The sequence below is a fragment of the Sceloporus occidentalis genome, unplaced genomic scaffold (genome assembly GCF_023333645.1).
Source record: "Sceloporus occidentalis isolate IW3139 unplaced genomic scaffold, rSceOcc1.0.p SCAF_90, whole genome shotgun sequence".
NCBI lineage: Eukaryota > Metazoa > Chordata > Lepidosauria > Squamata > Phrynosomatidae > Sceloporus > Sceloporus occidentalis.
In genome coordinates this window covers 1,417,768-1,443,697 of record NW_028317070.1, presented here as the reverse complement: position 1 = coordinate 1,443,697, position 25,930 = coordinate 1,417,768, and positions in this window count along the sequence as shown.

The window sequence follows — 25,930 nt, the reverse complement described above, 5'->3', positions numbered from 1 at the left end:
ATAAACAGCTTATACCTAGGATATGTATATATTTAATTCCTTTTTCCTGGAAGTTAAGCAAGGCAAAATCCCCCATATATTTACAAAATTGTATAAGTGACAAAATAACTAAATTTCTTGAAAAGCACCCAAAACCCTTAGTAAATTTATCCAACATACAGTATGTGATTGTCTGGTTAAGCATTTTGTGACAATTTAAAGCATGTTTTTTTTTCCCATAACAAAGCCACATTTAATCATGTTCAAAAAAATAAATAAAAACTAAACACCGCAAAACTCTTTTTAGTGTACCCTAGCAATTGATTATTTGCTCAAATAAAGCTAATAAGCAAGGATAATTTTCTCTATAACCTTTTTTGGCTGCTGCTGTGTATATTTAAAATATCTACTATGTGATTGTCTGGTTAAGGGAAGGCTGTACATCGGCTTAGCAGCTACACCACAGGAGCATTTTTATTGTTTTTTTCTATGTGCATGGCATACTTAGCTGGTACTCTAAGGGTTAAGCTTCAAGTTAAAGTGTTCTAGGACATTTCATCTTAAAGCATTATGAAAGACCAACCTTGGACTGCCTCTTCTACAAGAACGGTCTAGCCGGCTCTTCCCAATGTGCAGTTAAGGTGAGATGAGATTTCTTGTCTTTCAATTCTCATATTTAGCTATGCATAATCAAGGGCGTGCATGGGATTTCTCATAGGATAAACTCATACACTGTTTGGGGTTAGAGCACACACAGGGGTTTATTCACTAAATAGACATGCTGTTTTAACTTGCATATTTCACTATACATTATGAAGGGCCAACACTGGTGAGTTTTCCTGCATGAAGGACTGAGCAGGTGTTGCATAATGCTTGATTTAATATGGAAGGAAACTGAAGAAATCTTTTTGATTTAACTATACATTATACATGGCAAGACAAGTATATAAGCAGAAGCTTATTGAGGACGGTGCTTCATAATGCAAAAGTAGCTAAAACACAACTCTCATGCAAATGCTCCCTTTAATGAATAGACCAATATGCTTCACCTCAATTCTCCGGTTAGAAATTTAAAAAAAAAATAAAAAAAAAAATCAGACTGACATGCACAATGCTGTTCAACCTTATTAACTAGAACATGAAGGATGAGGGTTCTGGGGCTTCTTTAATTGCAGAGAGTCACCCAACTGAACGTTTCCCTATACAATATGTTATGATGACAGAGTCTAAGCTGGACCTGGGATAGACAGCTGTGATCAACGCCAACAGCTGCTTCACATAGAGACAAAGAAGGAAGACTGAAGGGAAGGAACAAAGAAGCTGAACACATTAAAGGGGAGAAAAAATGCAGATACCCTCCAAATTAACCATCCAAAACATTACAATCTTACATAAGAACTTTTAAAACAATCAAAAAATAGGATACAGTAAATGACATTTGAGATGTGTGTTCATTATTAAAAGTCATGTTAATTATAAATGCATTCATTGTATATGCACGCCATCTTGTTAGCATTGCTTGCTTTTCTTATCACCAGGCAGGATTGTCTCAGATTTCCTGTTGCAAGACTTCTCTCCACAAGATAAACCAAAAGGGTCAGGTGATGAAGCAATGGGTAAGGTTAAGCAGTGAGAGCAAGATAATATCTAAATGGAGATTTATGATTGACACATTCACAGACGTTCCCAAAACATTAAGTAAACAGCGTAATGAAAACTAACATATTTTGTATTCATAAATGGCTAAAGATCATAGTTGTAAAATACCGTATTTGCTCGATTATAAGACGACCCCCCAAAATCTGAATATTAACTTAGGAAAAAAAGAAAAAGCCTGAATATAAGACGACCCTAAAGGAAAAAAGTTTTACCAGTAAATGTTAATTCATGTAAACTATTTTTTTTTAATAAAAGCTATGATTGAGAAAAATATTTTTTTTGTTTTTATTTCTTGTATTTTCCAACCTGTCCCCCAGTTACGCACATCTGCCCCCAGGCTTGCCACTCCAATATGGCACTGTGGCCCATGATATGCCTTTTAACCCTCTATATGCCACTGTGCCCCATGGTATGCCTTTTGACCCCCTATGTGCCACTCTGCCTCCAGAAATGCCTTATACCCCTATATGCCACTCTGCCTCCAGAAATGCCTTATACCCCTATATCCCATTCTGGCATTTAGGGGGTTAAAATGCATATTATGGGGCAGAGTGGCATATAGGGAGGTATAAGGCATTTCAGGAGGCAGAGTGGCATTAAGGGAGTTAAAAGGCATTGTATAGAGCACTCTGCCTCCAGAAATGCCTTATACCCCTATATGCCACTCTGGCATTTAGGGGGTTAAAATGCATATTATGGGGCAGAGTGGCATATAGGTGTATAAGGCATTTCAGGAGGCAGAGTGCTCTATTAAATGCCCCCTTAACGCCACTCCAGAAATGCCCTATGCCCCCATTTAACACACACACACACACACACACACACACACACACACACCCTATACCCCCATTTAACTAACACACACACACACACACACACACTCTCCCCTCCCCTCTCAGCCCTCTCTTACCGGTGCTTCCAGCCGGGGCAGCGGGTTGACGTCGCCTTCTGCTGCAGCCGGAAGGAGGTGGAGTTGGCAGCGGGGGTTTGTATCCGTCCGTCGCGTATACTTTCCCCGGCTGTCAGAGATCAGAGTTCCCCGCACCGGTGCGGGGAACTCTGATCTCTGACAGTCGGGGAAGGTTTGCGCGACGGACGCAGACAACCCCCGCTGCTAGCCACACCTCCTTCCCGCTGCAGCGGACGTTGTCTACGCGGATCGCGTAGACGTCAACCCGCTGCCCCGGCAATACAGCAGGAAGCACCGGTAAGTGTGTGTATGATTTGAGACAGGAGGATCCAGGTCCCCTGCAGCGGTGCGGGGGATCTGGATCTTAGTCTCCTAATCAGACTCTATTTGAGGTCTGATTAGAAGACGACCCCGATTAGAAGACGAGGGGTATTTTTCAGAGCATTTGCTCTGAAAAAAACCTCGTCTTATAATCGAGCAAATACGGTATATGTAGAGTTCATGAACGTGTGTTATTCAGAGGGAAAATTATTTACTTAAATGACTAAATTCTAATGCTACATTCTAATTTATTTCTCAGTTAAGTAGTAGGGAGGTTATTACCCTATATGGTTTTTTTATATGGATAATTTACTGACATTTTACCATTTAAATACCAACACATGATAACCACATGTAGCATGCTATATTATTTTTAGGAGTTTTTCTTAATAGTTTGTAAATACACTAAAAAGGGGAAATATCAAGTTCAAATAACTCATTAATATATAAGAATAGATAATTGAACCAACTTTGTTATGGCAAGGTATATATTTTTAAGTAAGAGAAGAAACAAAAAGTTTACATATTCCAAATATTTTGTGACAATTTAAAGGATTTTTTCCCCATAACAAAGCCACATTTAATCATGTTAAAAAAACAAACAAAAAAAAAACACTGCAACACTCCATCTATTTAGTGTACCCTAGCAACTGCTTATTTGCTCAAATAAAGCTAATAAGCAGGGATAATTTTCTCTATAAACCTTTTGAGCTTGGCTACTGCTGCTGTGTATATTTAAAATATCTACTATGTTAGATTCCTGGTAGGACTCTGCAACATAGCTATTACTTGGGAAACATGATACGTAAAGATATTGGTTTGAAGATTAATATGAGATTTCATTTTGATCAAGTATTTTTTATGAGCTCAGTATAACAGGTTACTTGGTAGCTTTATAGACCCACTGAAGAGACACAATCTATAAAAGTCATTGATTCTGAATTTCTGCAGTAAAGCAATAAGATAAAAATGTGTATCCCTAGGAGTGAGATAACTGCTCTAAACACATTTCTAAAGAAACCACCAAGCAGGAAATTCTGTTTAACATTTGTTCCCATTACTTCAGAAGGAAAACGTTAACCATGGTGCATTGGTTCATTGAAACTTACGTTGCTAAAGATAAAGATGCATGACGTAAATCACCATTTATGTACATCTCACATAATGTTACAAAAAATATGTACTGCGAACTGAAAATTACTAATAAAAATTACGTTATGTAAGTACGTTCTAAAGGACCATATACTATTTAAACACAATGAACATATGGGGATTGTGCGAGGCCCTTAAATTCAACATGCGCAACAAATATGATCAGATATACACGTTTAAAATGAAAGTCCCAAGATGTACTTATCTTTTCTCAAAACGTAAAACTCATCTCAACTTGTAGCTGTTGAGCCATTCTACAGACGATAATGGTTCGAAACTATGCAAAGTGCAATTCCTGTGCAAAGTTCTAAAAGTTGAGAAATCACGACAACCAGTAGGGTGCCTGTGTAGATTTCTCCACTTTAACTTCCTAACACCTGCACTGCAGTCCAAAGAGGAGATGCTGCAACAAAAAAATAGTCCAGAGTATGGTATATAACAAAGATTGTAGTTTCCTGTAGACACGCAGGAGGTGTAAACTGTGTATTGTCACAGTGATTGAGCACGGATGTGTATGTGTAAGGGTGTGTGAGCACGGATGTGTTTGTGTAAGCACATTGGCAAATATGTAAGCATATGTGTTGGTGTGAAATAAAGAGAAATAGAAGAGATGAAATAAAAAGAACATACCATGAGAAGGGGGGGTCAAAAAAAAGGAGAGGGAGGGAGAGAGAAGGAAGGAAGGAAGGAATCTGACCATTACCGCCTACTCCCGCTCCCGCAACATATGTGTTCAATCCTACCTGCTCCTGCAAACATCATTCACAAACAATTCCCTCATTCGTATACGCATTCATTCCCTCATGCACAGATACTAATCATTCACAGATACTCATTCATTCCCCCAATCACGCATATTCATTCATACAAACTCCCCACCCCATTAGCTGAACGGCAGATTTCCCGCACACTCCCGCAAGGCTACCTTCGTGTTGCTCGCACACAGCGTCTTTTCTCTTGTTCCGATGCAATATGTGCAGTGTGTGAAGTGCCCACTCCCAAAAGTGGACTCCAGGGCTATCAAATCTGCCATGGGCTCTATTCAGGGATTGTTCAGAGACCTAGGAACGCCCCTGTTTCAGGTAGAGAAATACCTTAATAATAAATAAAAATAATAAACTAACTGAAATAATGGAACATAAAATGCCAGGCAAGCCCCTAACAAAAAAAATACATAAAAAAATAAAAATAAAAACTGGGACTGCGTTTCATCGTCTTATAAGGGAATGACTTCTACTAGAAAGAAGCAGAACTTATTTAACCCCTTAATGACAAAATGCATTGTTTTCAATGGGTTTAGGGACCGCCCATTATCCTTAAGGGGTTAAAGCATTTTGTGATGTGTTTTAGGTTGTAAGTGAGAACTAAGACCTAATGCTGCAATGATTGCCAGGCAAAAACAAGAGAGTTTTAGTGTGTGGGGGGGTTTGCACCAAATAAAAATACAACTCAACTGCACAAAACAAGTCAACCCAAATGGAATTTCCCCACATCATACAAGGTTTTGTAGGATAGACAGGAGCCAGTCTGTATACCCTGGTTACTGTGGCAACAACTAAGATTTTGTTCTCATATTTAAGCAACTGAGTCATAGCCTATTTCACTTTCATGTGGACGAAACACTCTGCAGAGCATCAACATGTCTGGCACTAAAAAGGAAAACATAGTGCTGATAAGTTAAAGGGATAGTCCAATGTCCTATATAGCCCCGCCAATAAAGAATGCATTATTGACGTCCTTGTAAGTAAGTTTCTAAACATTCTTTACCTCTAAGAAAGAAAAGGAAAAAAAACAGAAAAACACTTACAGGGCAACAATCACAGCAGTTTAAAAACAGTAGTTTACAGTCCCCGACATCTGTGTTGCTACCGGAGTGAAAGTGCTCCCATTGAGAGGTATGAACAGGCGGGCCTCATTAGACCACTTGGAACTCTTGCACAAGCCAGTGATGGAAATGGCTGGCATGCGTATCTCCTGACAATGCTCTGAACAGGAGATAGATAGGACCAGAAGCATTTCCCGCAAGCTAAGGAGCTGCATTTGGATGCAAAAAAAAAATAGGTCGGACATGAGATGACAATTGGCTATCATATGCTTTAAAAAACACATGATGGCTGATGTCCCTTTAAAATTAAATGCCTAAAACTCTTCAGTGTGTTCCTGTAATTAGATCCTTGTCAGCATTATATGTGAACAGCTGTACTCTGAACAGCAGCGTCTACACTCAAGAACTGTTTCGTGAATCAATAGAAATGTAACTGTATTCATCTCCCAAATGATCGCTAATAAAAAGTTTTAACATTTCACAGTCACACATCATGTTGCTCATTTGAGGAAAGACAATAATAGCCAAACAGCATTACTGGCACACCATGCTAAGTGAAAATAAATAAAGGGATTAAGGTATTCTGCTTCAATTAAAAACTAATTTTCATTAACAAAAGATACAGATAATTTCGGAAGCATAGCTAGAGGTCCTCTAATATTAGAATATAGAAAAGAGCTGCATACATTGTTGGCTCATAAACATATGAATATATAAAATTATTGCACCAGGGAATTATTTAGATAATTGTAGTTTTTTGCTAATAGCTATATATTTAGATACCTTCTCTTCTGAAAAAGGCACGCTTCACATGATTTCTGTCAAATGACATTTAAGATATTTCAGGACACATAGATATTTGTGGTTTCTAGCACCCTGTGTCCTTATTCCACCAATTTTAAGTTTCTCACATCCCTTACACGGATTAAACATTTCACAGTCTACTTCCCACAGTGGAATGCTTATTGACAAGGCAATGACTGAAAGAATACACCCTATAAAAGCCCGAATATACCAAATCCGAATGCGCAGAATATCGGTATTCTAAATATCTGGACAGACTATGACAAGCAAAATATAATACACTTATATAGCTGCTAGATTATATGTAATAAATGAATTATTATTTGTATTTTATTTCTACAGCGGCAACAATTTACGCAGCCCTTAATACAATACATGTATTAAAGGGGTAGGACAAGACTAGACAAACCGATACATTAGGTGGAGAGAGCCCTGCTCACAAGCTTACAATGAATGTGGATGTTTTAAATCTTACAAACCGACCTACCCACATAAAACACCCCCCTGCAACAAAACAAAAAAAAAATGACAAAATGTTTTCTTTTCTCTTGAATCAATTATTACAGCGATATAGCCAATTAACTAATTACAAGTAGCTGACATGGCTCATCCGTGGCATTTATAATGAGTTTAGCTTTTCTCTCACAAAGAAACATAGCATTTTAAATTGTTATGGTCAAAATGCTACGATGAGATAGATATTGGTGGATAAGGTACAGCTGTATTAGGGATGATGCTTCAAATCATTTAGTTATTAAAAAGTACAGTTGGTGGGAACTGCACCTTTAAGTTGACTGACATAATGGTCATAGCTCAAGGTTTATGTAGTAAAGAACAAATCTTAAATATACAAGTTTAAATAAAGGGTGGAAGATGTCTGAGAAAAGAAAGGACAGCTAGTTAAAAGACCTACAGCATATTCTTTTGAGCTTCAGTCAAATGATGAGAAGTCTCCCTTAAACTCCAAACTCTGAAGGGCAACCATGAAATGGATTTAAACCACGTTTGCTGCATTCCAGATAACAGTCACAAACTATATCCTACACATAACACCCTTTTCCTTCATACCCATCTCATTTTCCCCAAGTTTTCTAGAATAAAACACGTCCACCTTGAACTCCTGAGTAACAACGCTTCCAATGCAACAGTTCTAATGTCTATGTTTCATAAAGAACCATATAAGGCAATTTTCAGTCTATAAATTACATACACTGATAAGATATTAACAAATAGACAAGTGTATTAAAAGGAAAAGTATATATACTAGAAGCATAGCAGTGGCACAGCTATTAGAATAATTCATTATATTACTTTTTCTCTTAGGTTGTTCATAAAAACACGAGCTACTTTATGGCATACGTTCTACGGTTTCCAATGATATAGCACTAAGTATCGAATGTATGTATCGAACTGAAAAATACCTCCACAAAAAGAAATTTAAAAAAATAGTACAAAACCAAAATGTATTTTTAAACATCATGGTTTATTAATATTTGATTATATAGTCATATGATGCAGTAATGTAAAAACCAATTACAGTTATACATACACCTATGTCCCATATAATTAGTGTTTGTGTGTGCATAAAATATACATTTTACACAGAGTGCCAACGAACAGAAATTTTTTAAATAAAAAATATGCCAATTTATTAAAACGATAAGTGTTAACCTGACCCATTATTAATTATAAATAAAGAATGTATTTCTTGTTTCAATCAATTGACTACTAATATTTATTAATAGTTCACAAATGTCACCTGATCCAAGTGATATGATCACAGGGGAGTTTGGGGGGGTAATTTTACATTTTTAAAGATTTTAAATGACATGATTTATTGTAATCTCTGTAACAAAAATTATGAGGCATACAAAAACAAAACAAAACAAAACATACAAAGTACTCCAGGACTGTCTTGTTCCTAACAGCCCTGCCATCAAGTGTGGACAAGAATAGTGAGAATGGTTAATCAGTGAATCATCTTGTTTTTGCATGTTACATGCTACATGTAGGCTTCATAGGTTGCATTTCTGTTAAAATTGGGAGTGTTTATCACCACAATCCTCTTGCTTAGTATTCACCCCCCCCCCACTCCATCAGATGCTTGGTGGGTGGGAACCCCTCCCCCAGTCCTAACTGCCATGTGAGTTCAGAGAAAATATTGTAACATTCACTACTGCCCAAAAACAGAGCTAGCATGGCAAATAATTGAAAAAGGAACACTTCGTGTCCCAGCAACAATGCAACTAGGAGCGCATCATCCACCACAACTGTCCAAACCCAATTTTTTCTCCTATCCGCTACTAGATTTATTAGGAGTTAGAAAAAAATATAGAAAAACATAAATAGGGAGTATAATAATGACTCGAAGAATGACGTATCAAAACATTGTTTATTTTGTTTTAAATAAATATACACACACAAATCTAGAGATATACACAGAGGAATAACTAATATATAATATTACATATACATACAAAGCTGCAGAATACTATGGTACTACAGCAATAAGATTGGCATTGTTAATAATATTGGGTACATACACACAACAAACATTTGCCTTGTTAAGCCAATGATCCAGTCAACTAGTATCTCTATACAAGCTAGACACAATGGGTTTGCTGAAAACCATTGTATGTATGAAACCAGAAAGCCTGGCGTCTATTATACGTATGCATAAACAATGGGTAAAAACCAGGTATTCCCATGGAAAAAAAAAAAAAAAAACACACCTTAACCCTTGCATCTGAAATTTACACACAAAAGTGTTAAAAGAAAAAACAAACCTATGGTTGCGAAATATTCCCTTACCACAGATTGTTTTGTGAGGGGAAAAAAATAGATTTTGGATGTCTGATTCATTCTATGATTCACCTTCAACCCCTATCTATGACTCACTGGAGGGAAGTCACATGATTACAATGTTGAAAGAGAAAGAACAATTTTCTTTCCTTTCCGATGAAAAAAAAAAATCCTTTCTACAGGAGAAACAAAAGCTGGTATTAGCTGTCCATGGCCATTCATGGGTGGGGCCTGCATGCCAAAAAGCTGTAATGGGCTGAGGTTAATCTTAATGGGGGCCCACTTTAACCTTCTGAATGCATCAAAAATGTGAAAACTGCATGCACCTCCCCCACCAGGTTTCCTGCACCAATCTTACACCCAGTGGAAAAAAAAAAAAAAAAAAAAAGATTGAAAGGGATTTTTAACCGATTCCACACGAACAATAACGATCACCTATTATACAGCAGCGTATATATTAAAGAGTGACAAAGATCCTTGTGCTTGTTATCATTGGTGAAGCCTACGTACAGACATAGATTCCCTAAACACACACAAAACACATCCACTTCAGAAGAGACATGGATAAAAAGGAGTATCCAATGACTAGAGTGATGGGTGGTCCTCCAGGTCCTGTGTATATTATTAAGCATGAATAGATAAAGTGTCAGGAGTATGTTTTATCGCCAACCAAGATTCAAAAGCGTTTAAACCTCTCTTTAGATATTTAGCACATTTGATGCAACCCATTTTAAATTATTAGTGAAAATACTGGCAAACTTAAAAGATAGTTAAAAGAGGAAAGGGAATAAAGGGGAAAAAACAAGAAAGGACAGTTTCATGACAGGACATTTACCAAGTGCAGAAAAACATATACATTTCCATTATATACATATGTATATAGTTTTTATTGATGTTTATTATTGATAGCTCCAAATTAATAGCGTAAAACAATTAAGAATAAAATATTAACAAGGCGGAAGGTTAGAGCAATACAGGTCAGGCAGTTCCTCAATGGAAATAAAAGGGTTACTTGTAAGGGATAATATGGGGGTGAGGGGAGTGCCCAAGGAAGTGGTGAGCAATGAACAGCTATGACCCTCACTTCCCTGGTTTGATCAAGAGAATCTGCAACCTGAGCCAAAGGGTGCAAATTCCTCCCATTCAAAGTTCTTCAATGGAGTGGGGGAAGGAACATTAACCCTTTCATTGCCGAGACGAGACTATATGGTAAGACCTACTTCCTCATCCTTCCCCCCCCAAGCCACAGTGTGTTTCGCTAGTTACAGAAATCTTTAGCTCCATGGTAGCTGTTAGAATAAACCAGGAACATTTTATCTGTATCTTTTCTTAGGCAATACAAGCGCGTGCAAAAACCCGGAAAAGGTAACGGACCGATCATAAGCGTTTATGCCTGAAATTAAACATTTATACTGAGTAATTTTTTTCTTAAACTCTTTTTAATGTGCGTTCACCAACTTTTCGAAATCAATAGCTTTCTTTTGTTTTAGAGGCAAAATTATTAAAATATAATTTAAAAAAAAAAAGTCTCGCAAGAAGGAAGATTACTAAATATTTGTAATTTAGGAATATATTTGTGTTTATTTTGCCTGATGCAAAAGATAATGACATGTTATTTACTATCCAAGTTTAGCAATCATATCTTTCCCATAATACGCCTTGGCCGACCTGTAACAAAACTACAAAATTGGGTTAAAACGGATTCACAGAATTTGAAATAGGCATATAGACATATGTGGGCAAACTGGTAAAACAATGCCTTAAGACTAGGCTGAGGTCGATGTTTTAGAAACACTGAGATGCTGTAACAGGTAAACTAGGCTACCAGGACTTTGGACAAAGCCAGCTTGCTCACATTAACCTGCCACTAGAATCAAATAAGTTACTCCTAGAGAAAATACTAAAAAAGGCACAATTATGATAGATATATAGTGCATGAACTTTGGTTACACTCGCTTAAGGTAACAGTCGGCTAAGTGGCATTCGCCTTAAATCCTTATTTGCCCTCCTCACCTGTTGTCTATGTTAGTCAATTTGTTATGTTACATACTACTTGTTATGTCCTGTCTACCCATTGTACAGCGCTACGGAATTTGATGGCACTATATAAAACAAATAATAATTTGTGTCTAATACACACAATCAAGCTTCAGTATCATCTTTAAATGTGATGTGTCTTGTAAATTTGAATATGTTCAACTTAAGGAATCGGGTACATAAGCAAAACCAAGATACTTTCCTGCAAGAATATAGAAGCATGTAATTTCAACATAGAGCAGGACCTCATGTTTTTTTTGTTATATGTAATTAGTTACTAAGCATCAAATGAACGGGTCATATGAGCTATGCTAATGGTCTTCTAAGTGTGTCTAGGGTAAATTAAATAGTAGTTAAAAAGGGGCCATTCTTGGTGCTGCAGCCAGGGCATCGTCTTTATGATGCATTTAAGGGTGACCAGGAATTCACTGTAAGAATTTAACTTATAGTGAAGGGTAGTTTCAACACAGTGATTCAATGAAAAAAGCTTATGTACATGAATGGTATGGAAATGCAGACAGATATGCACAAAATAAAACATTTTACGTAAGGTTTTTTTGTAATTGTCCACTCAAATACTAAGCTTACTTAGAAAGGGAATAAAAATGACAAGCGCATATTTAGCTACATACTGAAAGACTAATTTAAGAACTACCTGCTTAAGAGACACAAGGTACGCCAACAGTGTTTATGCTCTTACAGAGACCAATGTACTGACAGTTCATCTCTGTGTTTAGCCACTCTAGATACAAATGGTTACTATGCCAGAATTGTATAAAATCCCAAACGAAGGTAAACACATAGCCACCTCATAACAATGCCGGTGTCAGAAAGAGAAGAAGGGGTGAACTTAACCTTCAATAAATCTGCTTTATTAGCAGGACACAATTCTAAAATCATGTCTTAACATTATATAATTATATATATATATTATATATACACACACTGACATGTTTGCAATTCAGTGACTTGGCTCAGGCTGAAACCGTGAGCTAAAAGAAGGGACTTGCCATTTAAATAACATAAGATCTTGAAAAAACCCATACAATAGTCACCTCTTACATAAATCAAGAACACCTACTCAGTAAGGCTAGCTGATAATTAAGCCACACCAGAGAATGTGCAACTTCAAGGTCCATTACATTTAAGGTAAAACCATATCCCTACGCTGTTCAATATTTCTTTTAAAGACTCCATACATCTATCCTGGGAACCTACCACTACATTTTTTACATACAGAAGTGTTTGCACACTTAAAAGAGCTTTAAAACAAATGCATAATTGGGGGGGGGGATTAAAAATGCTTTGGAAATGAAAAATGTCTACAGTTCCTGTGGGTAACAGTTTAGCTAGTCTTTTTTTTTTTTTTTTTTTTTTTTAAACTTCACAACATATCAAATTGAAGATCACAGTCACATTGTGTTGTAAAATATGCTAGAAGTAAGACACTTAAAAAAAATAAAAAAAAATCAAGTACCGCTGGGTGAACTGTTCAGCAACAAACATTCTATTTCAAGTTCTTCATAAATAAAAGGCAATTAATTATATTGCTAGCATTTAAAAGTAGAAAGAAAAAGAACAAGAGTAACGTTAGGTAATAGCGCGCCAGTATTTTGATGGGAGAATATACCAAGATCCAACAAAGGATGCTGCTTCTGCATAGAGAATACCATTAATATCTCATGTAATAACATGATGACATAATTATACCAATTGTTCATTTTTTCAGATTTCTTGAGTTATTTTTTAATTAATCACAGCATACAAAGATCATGTTCTTTTTTTATTATTAAAGCTGTATGAAATAGCAAGCTGTGTTGGCTCATCACGTGCTGGTAAATTAAAGAGCATAATATATAATATAACACAGACCAATGCCATTTAAAATAGCCCCAGCAATATGAGAACACATAATGCAACACAAACAATCTTAACCACTTACAAAAGTCATCTTGCAATATATTTTAAAAACATAATTCTGGATTTGCAAATATAGGCTGGTTAAAGAAAATCTAGAATCACAAATGTGAACCAGGTTTAATGTTTTCATTACTGACCAACATTTAGAAAAACAAACCCCTACATAATGTGCTTGAGAAGTTTAAATATCCCAGTCACACAGCAAATATTTGCATGTAATAGGATCTTCTCTCCAAAACAGCTATGACATCTTGAAAACTATTTGCATGAAATAAGAAATCAAGTTATACAAATTAAAGTTTATATATTTCAGATATCCATGCAGAATCAATTCTATGTCATTCACTTAAAAAAATAAATTGTAGCTATATGTATGAACAATTTAATAAGGACATTTGTTATTTATTTCACCAATACATACATGGTTTTCTGTTTGGTAAACGTAGTAATTAATAGCATTACACATAACTTATTAATCTAGATACTATTTACAATATAGAAAATTATACCATTTTCTTATTTAGTACTTATAAGAATAAAATGTATTTTAATATTGGGTGAAAACACAGAAATGATGATACAATTACAGAAAGGAAGTTTTTTCAGTTTATTCAGCTATAAAGAAAATTTATGAGATCGTAAAAGGCAATTTAACGACCTAAGAGGTTCGAATGAAAAAGGGGACCAGGCAACTGATAGCACTGAGACCTTACAAAGATTTGGGCAAAAAGGATCCAAGGAAAAAAAAATTACTGAAGAATATGCTGGTTCATATCAAGAAAGAAAAAAAAAATGCATGAAACGGAAGAACAAAATAAATAAGTCCGGTCCATAAAAATAATCCCCCACGCGTTTGATTTCACACTTTACACCTATTTGTTGAAACAGACAAAGCACTGAGTGGCGGGCCTGGGGGAAAGCTATCCAGCAAAGAACAGGGAGATGTCCCCATGTGACCCATCAGGCTCCATGTCACCGGGGCTTTGTTTCGTTGGGGCTGAACCATGGCCCCAATCAAAGCAATCACGAGATGGGATAGCAATACAACGGGAGGGACACAGATAAATCAGCATCAAATCAAACACACATAAGCAATATAATAAAGAACACGTAAAATCATTTCTGGTTTTTGAGCTAAAGGGCAAGTGACAAGCACATTCAGGGTTAAGCTGGGACTTGACAGAAGTCCAGCTCATGCACCAGGAATTCTGAGAACGTGACGGTTCTTCAAGGCTTAATACAGGACCATATTACTGCTTTCTGCAAATCGTGGTAAAAAAAAAACAAAAAATTTTTTTTTCCATACCACAATTACAGTTCCTTAGAAAAGCTCACAAGAGATGGTAGCTTAACCCACACATTGCCAGTAACAGAAGAAACTACATTAAAACAAATTGCAGGTGGAAGCCACAGGAAAAAAAACGACTTCCTTTAGAGTCTATGCAGTCAGATGTGAATTATTGACAGCTACAATGCATTCTGTACTGGATCAAATGCACCCCTCATCACACGCCGGGTTGGTGACCACACTCGACCTTCCTCTGGCCAGCCATGGACATACCTGAAGAACAATCTGCCTAATCACAGAAAGTGCCTTTCTTCAGGAGCACATTGTACATGGAGCATGGCTGTGATCTCACAGAGGCCTGAGAGCCTGCAAAATCCAGGCACAATCTATGGGATAGCAAAACAAACATTTTCTGCCTCTGGCCACAGGCTTTCTCAACTTGAGTGCCCTCAAAGACACAAAAAGGGACCGCACACGAGATTTCCTGCTGTTCACAACCGGTTAACAGAGAAAGAACTGCCCTTTTAAAATGCAACATTGACTTTCCCATTCTTAACTTCAGGCTAGTTTAAATTTTTTATTGGGCATTCTTCAGTAGCTAAATTACTGGTTTCACACATTACTGCAATTTACAGAAGAGCACCAAGCACAAACATAACAGGTAGTTAAAACATGCGATTTGTGACGTCGCCTACACCACCGCTTTACCTACCAGATGAAACCCCCATCAATTAGAAAGATGTGCCAGATAGATAAGGAGGAACGCAAAATAGTCTGGATGTTTAAAAGGAAGCATGTGACCCCCCCACCTTCCTCACAACACATATAGCATAGCCATTGACTGCAGGAGGCGCAAAGGAGAACAGTAGGATTTGGTAATGAAAGGGTCAAAGTGGGTGGCTTATCCTTGGCCTTGTGGGTGGTTAGGAAGGAGGGGGTGAGTAAGAGGGTCAACTTACTTGGTGTACAAAAACATCCACCGGGTTTTCCAAGGAACTTCCCTCTCGGCTGGTCATAGCAATGAAACCGAATCCCATGCGCACATTGAACCACTTGCAATGTCCAGTACCATGCAAGACTTGGATGCCTTCCTCCTCCTCCTCTTCTTCCTGCTCTGGCAGCTTCCCCTGTTCTTCTCCAGTACCTTTACTAGCCCCTCCTGAGGAAGAGAGCAAAGACAAACAGTCTTACAACAGCCATAACAGTAGTCATCACACTGCACACACTTTGTGTGTGTGTGTATATATATATATATATATATATATATATATATATATTCTCTGGCAAGGCTTGGCCTGGACTTCTCCACAGCATGCCACCGTGACCCTCCATCCAACCCTACTGTGCTTATTTCTAAACCCATGTGCTGGTAACGCAGGTGATCGCTCGCAAAGGAGTTGAAAGCTGGCGATAAGTAGCATGTGCTGCTGCATACCCGCAACATAATGTATAATGCGACCCTACTCCGAATGAAAAGAAGCGGCTTGTACAGGGCGCGGGGAAGGAGGTGAATCGAGATACGGCGATTATTGCACAACAGTTTGTTTTTGCACATGCACGGGATCTCCGGTTTGTGTGTTGTTTTTTTTCTCTCCCCAATTTCCTGCAGTAACTTTATTTGCAAAATCAGGGCAGGTGGATTGTCTTTCTTTTGTTACATGTCAAAAAAGCGATCTCCTACAAAAGAACTGAAACAAAAGCTACCCCCTCCCCATCAAAAGCTTCTGCCCTCGCTTTCTGACTCTACAGAAGGCGGCACGCGTAGCATTTTAGCAGATCCCATTCACTTAGGTTAGAGAATACCCCCCTCCTCCCCGACACCCTGCAACCAACAGCCTCTCAATTAACCCCACCGCCGCTCATCCCTGTCTGCCAGTCCAAACGCAGCGGATTTCTAAGCACGATCAAAATCGAATTAACCTGAGAGAATTAAAAATATATAGATATAGATATATATATATAAACAGATGTATATATTCTGAACCTTCGGCCATGATGCCTTCTGTTCCAGCAACGACAGATGAAAAGTTTCCTTTTTGATTGGTGTGATCTGCAGCATCAATGTGACATCCTGATCTGGAGCGATCCCAAATTTAGCTCGCATGGTCTAGCGTGCTCTCCCTCTTGTGAGTCTCTCTCCCTTCTCCGTGCTCGCTCCCTGGCCCCCTCGTGCACACGTGACTCTGTCAATTACATGCCTTCTTGCTACTAATTTTCAGCACGGATCGTGGATGGGGGCTGGCAGGAGCTGCGCTCAGCCAATCAGCGGCTCGTCCAGCCTGCCACGGAAATCATTTATGAATGAACTCTTCACTACACACACACTCACGCACATATAAACGCGTGCAATACATACACACAGCCATAAAGTGGATAGGCACGTTGTGTGCTTTAGGGAGCAAGGACAAGTTCACGCGTTGTGTATTGGGTCCTACTTAAGAAAATACTTCGCTTTATATGCGATTCACAGAGCTCTTATTATAGGAGGAGGGCGACATAGGAAAGTCACATAGGTTGGACAACACAGTAATCTAGTTTCAATGGATGGTGGACTGCAACTCCGATCACCCTCGACTTAGAACGATGGGAGTGAGGACGCTTGACGATCGCTGCATGGGAGGGGAGACATTCTTTATCAAGCTTGCTAATCGTTTTGATTGGAAGAATTGTTAACCCCAAAGGCAAGGAGGCAGATGGGTTAAACATAGAGGTTTGGGAGTGTGTGTGTGTTTTAAAAGAGGAGGGGGTAGGGAAGAGGCGGGTGCTGGATCGGACTTCAGAGGTTTCTCCGCCATCTCTTTCCGGGGGAGGGGATGTGATTAATGACTTCCTAAAAAAGAGAGCGGCATTGGAAAGGGGTGAGACAGCATGTCGATCAACAGCGATTGTGTTCTACGAGAAGGGACAATGTATCTATATAGTGGATAAGGGAAGAAATCGGGTGAACGCAGTGTCCATATCCAACCTTATTACTACAACTAAGTGCCATTCCCTGCTGTTGAACAAGCGATCTCAAATCCTCACAGAGCGATTCGTGCTAAATCGATACAAGCATCTATTAGCCATAATGGTGACTTCTCCAGGTCTTTATCAACATGGCCCAGTGTGTACACAGGTACCATAGATCCTTAAACAAAGCAAGACATCATCCCAAATGCTGCTTTACACAAGGGTGGCTGTCATTTGGGAAAAAGATCACCCCAGCCTATATATAAAGAAAAATACAGATCTAATTTATCATTCAAATGTCTCTTAGTGACGTGTTTCTTGCCAAACAGGAATGGAGTAACAGCCCCTATCTGCAGTTGAGTGAGGTCACACTCCCCAAATGCAGTGCCAGGAGGTATTTCAATTGATACACACGGCATAGCTCTGGGGGAGGGGTGCTAACACCTTCTAAGCTGCCTGCTTTTTTTGCTCCTAAAAAAAAACACCCAAATCATCCCTTTACCAAACTGTTTCCAATTTACAGCTATTCGTAAAACGATGACCCCTATCACACAGATCGTGCTTTTAAACAACGCACAGTCAAACTGGTTCTTCGAAACGTAAATTAAAATAGGCTACTGGAAGTGGATTCATGGGCTAATTTGCGATTAACTGGGCAGTATTGCTACAGGATACAAATTAGATAAGTACAAATGTACTGGTTGGGTGGGCATGATAGGAGTAAATCTAGAAAATATATAAAATACAAAAACAAAACACTTAGTAAAATTAGTTTTGCTAATTATAAATCTGTGAGGTTGCCCATTTTGTGAGTATTCATCAGATTTTATTTTCTAAAATAAACGTTTTATAATTGTGTGTGTGTGTGTGTGTATATATATATATATATATATATATATATATATATACATATATACAAATCAGAATGATCTTATATAGATCTGATCGGGAGATCTATATATATATATCTATATGTATGTATATATCTGATCAGGCGATATATATGGTACATATATGTATAGATCTGATCTGGGGATATATATATATATATAATATGACATGATGGACACACTATCACCTTCAGCAGTAAAAATTCCTGCGCGATCTTGGAGCATAAACGTGCAAATAATTTATATAGACTCTCCGACCGAACAATGCTGTTGGGGGGGGTGCTAAGTAGAGGCAACTCCTCCCACGTGGAATGCACCCAGGTCTAGCCATGAGCACACATGGTTATAATAGCATCGCTAGACTCAATGCAGTCGGTTCATTCATAGAATCAGGTCAAGCACTGGTAGTGTTTACGACGTCATAGGAGGAAGGGTGGACGTTATTGTTTAATTGATCTAGAATAACGCGGGTTGGATATGGTAAGGAATTCTTGGGTTATTTGTATACCTGATGCGAACGCGTTAATAACTTTGTCTTCTTTCCTTACAGCTTAAATATCAAACACACAATGGATCCCATTGGTAATCTGATTTGTTTTTCTGCGTATTCGTGCAATATTCCCGAAACGTCGTTTCCTTGTTAATTTGCTATTAATAAACGAAATTAGACAAAACTCAATTGTTTGAGAAGGTCGAACGTTAAGAAATTGCAGTCTTTGTAATGCCTTTAGGCAAATTATTTAGACAAATTTAAAACATTAATTAAAAGCATATCGGGAAGCGTCCAGAATACTTAGAAAACAAATCATGACATAGCTAGCAACACTAAATACTAATAAAAAAAAAACAAAGATACAGAACATAAAGTAATATATCAGATTTTGTCCGCACTGTAATTACAATCAGATATAACATTTCATATATATATATATAAACTTTATTTTGAAGTAGATTAAAATGATGCAATAAGAATTGTTTACGAGTCTTAATACTTCCCGACCAAAGCAATCAATGTCTGAATTTTTAATTCGTAATTTTTTTTTTTACATTTTTTTTTGTGAGAACTCAATTTTCTCGAATCTGACCTTTTTTCCCCACTGTGAATTTAAAATGCCAGATTACAAATATTGTGAGGGAAACCATTTACACTGTACTAGCGTGACTCAATTATACACATTGTAACCAAACAATATATATAATTTCCATCAAAACATTTTTTTTAATCCACATGGTAAGAGTTGACCTAATATTGCCAAAACCTGTTAAGGAGGATTGGGTTATCAAAACCTACAATCGCATATTTCTCAGATATTCGTTCATGGACTTTAAAGGATTTTCAGCGAGGAGTCCTTGTGTCTGATGTTTGCATGTTTAACTCTGTCACTAGAGATCACGGGATGAAAAGCAGGCATTAAGGTCGGAGGTCTCTGGACTGGTCACTGGTGTCAGATGTTATCGGCTCATTCATTTCCTGCGTGGGTCAGGACCCTTACATTTTTCCTACCTGGAAGCTACAATATACAGGAGTCGACTGCTTTCCCAAAATTTCCTCAAATACATTTATAGATCTCGGAATATAAAACTTTTTTTTTAAAATGATACATATTTTAGAAAAAAAAATTCTTTACATCTACCATCGTGAGAATTAGAGTAATAGCCTAACGATTTGGGGTCATTTTAGGTTAATCCCTTAGAAGCGCCTTTGGTTACTTCCAAAACTCAGTTGATAGATTTTCTCACGAATATTTAGATAAAAAGCAATTTAGCATTTTCAGTTATTGCTGTTTATTAAAATTAGTCTTAAATCTAACAGGAGATCGGCCGCATATAGTTAGTTCTAAAGACTGCCTGAAATCGTGGCAATACCGCAGATAAAATCGTGACGTAATGTGGAACCCCGCGGCGTTCTATTTGGAACGTTTTGGAAACCTCCCTGTAGCACGTGACTTGTCCCATTCCCCCCCCCCCCTCTTATTGGTATCTTGCAAAGCGTGTTCTCGATATACGGCGGCTGAGTTCCCCCATTAACCCAAAACGCCCTAAAAATAATTTATAATATTATATAATAAATGTTTCAATGGCCGATGACTAAAGTCATCAACACCCTAACTGTTCGGCCGTCATTTGCTATATAAATGAAACGAGTAACTTACCAAACTCTACACATTCCCTCTCTGAAAAATAGTCGCTTCCCGATTACTTAAAATAAATCGCGGAACCAGGTTCATTGATACATTTTGAGCTTCGGCGCTGACTCATCTTTCATTCATAAAAATATCTCCTAGATCACCGTAATACAATAGAATAACCATTGATAATAGGGGCTCACTGACCTATTATTTCGAAATTGCTGTATTCATGTCGGGTAACATTATATATTTCTTATTATCTGGCCAATTATTATCACCCCAAATTTATTATGAATTCACTTCTGAATGCCTATATCTCTTTATCATACTAAAATCACAATTCTGCTGCTTTTGCAGATCAATGAAAAAAAGCGGTTACCGCCTTACACACACTTAATTATAGTGCAAGCCACAAAAAAATTACATTTTATTTTTCGGGCATAGTCCTTTGCAATCACCACCACAAACCCTGGGCACGGTGCATGTAGTAGGAAGAAAGTACCAATAACTTTTCTCTGGGCAGCCCAACATTAAACAGCCCAACATGTAAGGAGCGTAAATAGTTAAAAATTCAGCGTGACACCCACTGCTCTATGATGACATAGCTCTGTGGTATGCTCATTGTGTGTTAACTTTCTGTGAGCCCTGTGGACAGTGGTGGGCTGTAAAGGGTTAAAGACAATTAAACTCGAGTGTATATTAGCGCCTGTGTTATTTAGCTTAAATACAGTTTGCATTGACTGCCTAACAATTAATGAAACTTTTTTTTTTAACAGATTAAGTGCACATACAGTCAACATCAGTCCCACTGTTGATGCTAACTAATGCAAAATAATTTATATCAGTGATATCAATGAAAGTGATTGTCCTATAATGGGCTGGATTCATTGCTGGAGATTAATCTATCTGAAGTAGTTAACTAGTTAATCCTCCCATAGATTGCATAGTAATTAAAATCAGAGGTATCTTTGTAATATCTGTGTCTTAAAATCAGTTGTGTTTATGTATCAATGTTACTAAATTGATGAAGGATCATATTCATTTTTATACATATTATTACAGCTGTATTTGCATTGTAATATATAAAACCCTGCAGTTTATAGGAGGTTGCTAATCAATTATTTGTGCTAGACTGAATCCAGCCCAGTATTTTTCATCCTTGAAATGTTCCTTCCATCACCACCTAGTTGGTCATTGGCATGAGTGTAATGTAGTGTGTATTTCATGTCTGTGTTGTAGTATTACTGATATTGTATAATAAGTAATAAACCAGGTTAATAGAAAGGTTTAATCAGATAATGTTTATTATTTTTAATACTCATTGAGCAGATCTTACATATTAAAAAGAGAATCCAAAAAATAATCATAATAATCTCTAAATATTGTAAAATGGAATTCTTACATAAAACAGCTTTAGTGGTTTATAGTTAAATGTAAACTAAATTAAAACTGCCTCACCAAAGCAGCACACATTATTTCTTTATTTTCCTACCACTGATGCCTATCTATAATTATATATATATATATATATATATATATATATATAAAAACACATTTAATAAACACCATGAATATTGTGTACTGGATGCACAGTATCACTAGAAAAACAAATAAGCATAAGATCAAATAAATACAGTGTCAGAGGAAGTTTATGTTAACAACTTCATTAACTGGATATATTTTTCTTATATATTTTTACGGATAATCAATGCTGAATATTTCCATTTGGTATAAATTGTTAAAACGCTAATTCAATGTAAAATACAAAATAGTATTTTTCTGAAACTAGAATTTGTAGTTGGGTAGATTGTTTGTAACCACATTTCTGTGAACAGCTTTACTAAAGAAAAGAAAATAAGATGTGATTTTTAGTGACTCCAATATCATTATATTTTTGGTTATGGACACTAGTGGCTTCAAAACAGACAAATATGCATTCCCCAAAAAGTGTAATTTCATTTTCGTTAAGTTAATTTTAAAAGTTCGTTGTATGGGACAAAATAAAATTGTAAGTATATTTGAGCAGATCTAATGCTTTTTGAACATACGTTCATTTGCTTATAAACATAAATAAATTCAATACATTTTGTGTACTGATTTTTTCATTGTACAAGACTACTATGTGATTACACAAAACATGCCATTGCACTAGCTCTTGATTTTTAATATGCTAGAATAACAGATAAAATTGCCCACTAACAAATGTAAACACTAAAGCCACTAAACATATAAAAGAGAGTGGAACTACCAATATTGTAAGTATGTTATGCCCTCTTTTGGAAGTTTTGGAGTTGGCCCATAACACACAATTCCCCACTTGAATGAAATTCACATGGAGACTTGAATAAAATTAGCATTTTACACATAAAGGCCACTTTTCAATTTGCTTGTACTTAAGTTGCTGTTCAATGTAAGGGGGGGGGGGCATTTGTATTTCATTATTGCCAAACAAGTTTTGCCAGAAAGTTTATTTCCTGTTGCTGGGAGGTGTCTTATTTTTTTGTCCAGGAAATAATTAAAAAATTCATCAAGTTTATCAAAGAAACCAAAATACCCCATTAACATCTGCATAATAAACTACAATTACATAATGAATATTAGTACTGTAGAACTGCAATTATTTGTATTTCAATTTAATTTGCAGGGCAAAAAATGTTTGTCATTCATTTACCTTAAATTATTTTTTAAACAAATATTGTTTCTGGAGTTATATGAACAATGAACAAAATCAAATGAAAATGCCTTTTTTGTTTATTAAGCAGTAAATATTCACTATGACATAAAGACAAACAGCCTGTGTTTTTCTAGAAATTTATTTTGTCATAATAACGGATATTCAAGGAAAATCATTGTATGGAAAGAAATAACAGCAAAATAATGTTCAATCAATTGTATTTTTTAGGTCATTGTGTTTGGGATCAGCATTTTAATATAGTAACCCAACTGTTGGCCCAAGGTACCATGAAATGTTCTTGTTTTAAAAAAAATAAAATTATATATATAATTTTACAGTAAGCCCTACACTAGCCCCTTCCCAGTAATTTTTATTAACCGCCTGCCCTGAACCTCATTCCTACCTCTCTCTTTATCCTCTTATCTTTAATTGTCATCTAGCCATGTTCCTTTCCTCTTGTACATCAAGTATCTATGACTACCCCTCCTTCTCTTGGCCTAAAATAAATAGCCTAGTATGTTTATAATGTGTTGATGATTTTTTTTTTCTTACAATAACAGTGGATCTTGTGTATAATTAGATATGACATCCTATTCACACAGCGTTCGGCGAACTTTACAAAAATATTCAAATTATGAAACTTTTTTCCCTGGTTTTTTTTTTTTTTTTTTTTTTTTTTGTGTTACTAGCCGACGCACAAGGGGTTGTACAGTGGAACAACATTTCAGGATTGTGTTTTTTTCTCCAAACACAATTTCTGCTGCCATCTACATTTTGTTCCCTTTTGTCCAAATGAAAAGGGTCAGCTAGTTTCGTTAAGTGTTATGTGTGTCAAATCGTCCATTTTTTGATGAAAAAATAAAACAATGTCTCAACTATGCTTAGACGATGGCATGTCTCACAGCTTCCATGGATTGTTTAACTTAAGTTGAACTGACATTGGCATAACTGTTAAATATAACACACAAGAGCCTGAGGATTTAAGACAGCCAAGCAAGATTCCTCCCTTAGTTGGGTAGAACTGGCACTTCATGCAGCATAGTTAATGCACTAAGATTAAATTGTCACAATTTATTGGCAACTGTAACAAGAAAGACTTACACATACATTTTCAGTTTGTTATTGTCTGCATAGCTTGTGCAGTAGTTTAGAAACGGTTGATGCTATCCAATAAAACATAAAATATTAACACCCTGCTTTAAATTATTGACTTGGGAATTAAAACTTGGGTTCATTAATTATGTTATAGAGCATTGCATTTAAATCTTTTGCCTAAAGGTCATTCAATGAAGAAAAGGTATCGTATTGATCTGACACTTTGGAAAACAAATTTCACAGGTGGAAGCAAGTCTCATTAGAAGTTAGATCACTACCAGCACACACCAAGGTCAAGGGTATATTTATAGTTTATACCCTAGTTGTAAGCACTTGTGTCATTTTTATCTACTATAGTAATTAAATGCACTTGAGGATTGCTGAACTTCAAATCATCGCCCTTATTAATGTAGATCACATCCAGTCTTAATAATCTTTAATATTGCCATGATATATCATTTAATAATCCCTTCCCAAACACATGTACATACACACACACACACAAAAGAACTGTGTGGACAACTGCAAGAGACTGATGTCCCTCTCTTTTGACCCCTCATCAGAGGTTTCCAGGTCTATTGCTCAAACTAGGAAGCTTTGTCAATTTTTGTTATTAAGCATTTGAGCAAGTAGTGCAATGTTTTTTTCGGTCTCAGAAATGTGGGGGAAGTAACTTGTTGCTTTCCCTCTGACAGCAGTTGGGTTAAACTGGTACACACAGCATGAGGTCTGTGGATCTCCATGATAATCCTGCTTGGGGGCTCTCAATAGGCCAGCATCAGCTTCCCTACTAGGATCCCATGCTGTGCTGCCTTGAATGGTTCAGGATGCAATGAATATGTCAGTGGCAATTCCTTATCCTGATTGATGAGGTTTACAGAAAATTCTGTACATTCCACTACTGACATTTTTTTAAAAATATGACATATTCCATTTTCAAGCAAAACCCTTAATTATAATACAGTAAAATCAGCATTTATTATCATGCATGCCAAACCCTTTATTGAAACATGTATTTTGCAATGAAGAGGTTGATTATATTTACGTACATGGAAGCTATTTAGCAAGTGTACATAGGGGTCTTATTTTTGTTTCCTAATAATCACCCGAGTTACTATCTTGTCTACTAACTTATATTTAACAGTCCCAAATTGCCATATTTCATCTACTAAGCAAATGTAACCAACTTGATACAAAAGCCAGTTATAAACAACTTTATACAGTAAAGCGAGTGCAGGTAGGTACAATTCATGTAATTTAATTGGTGAGTTATATAAGTGGGTATATGACACTATGAAGGCTGCCCCTGTCTTGGAGTAAGGGTGGACAACTGGAGCCTCTTTTAGAACTGAGCAGCATATAGTAGTCTATTGTGTCGCTTAGAGGGTTAAATGAGTAGTGCTGCAGTAACAGAACTACTCTCAGCCAGTCACAGACTCATGATAACATCTTATCCAGAAAACACAAGCATATAATGGGTTAATAAAGGATATAGC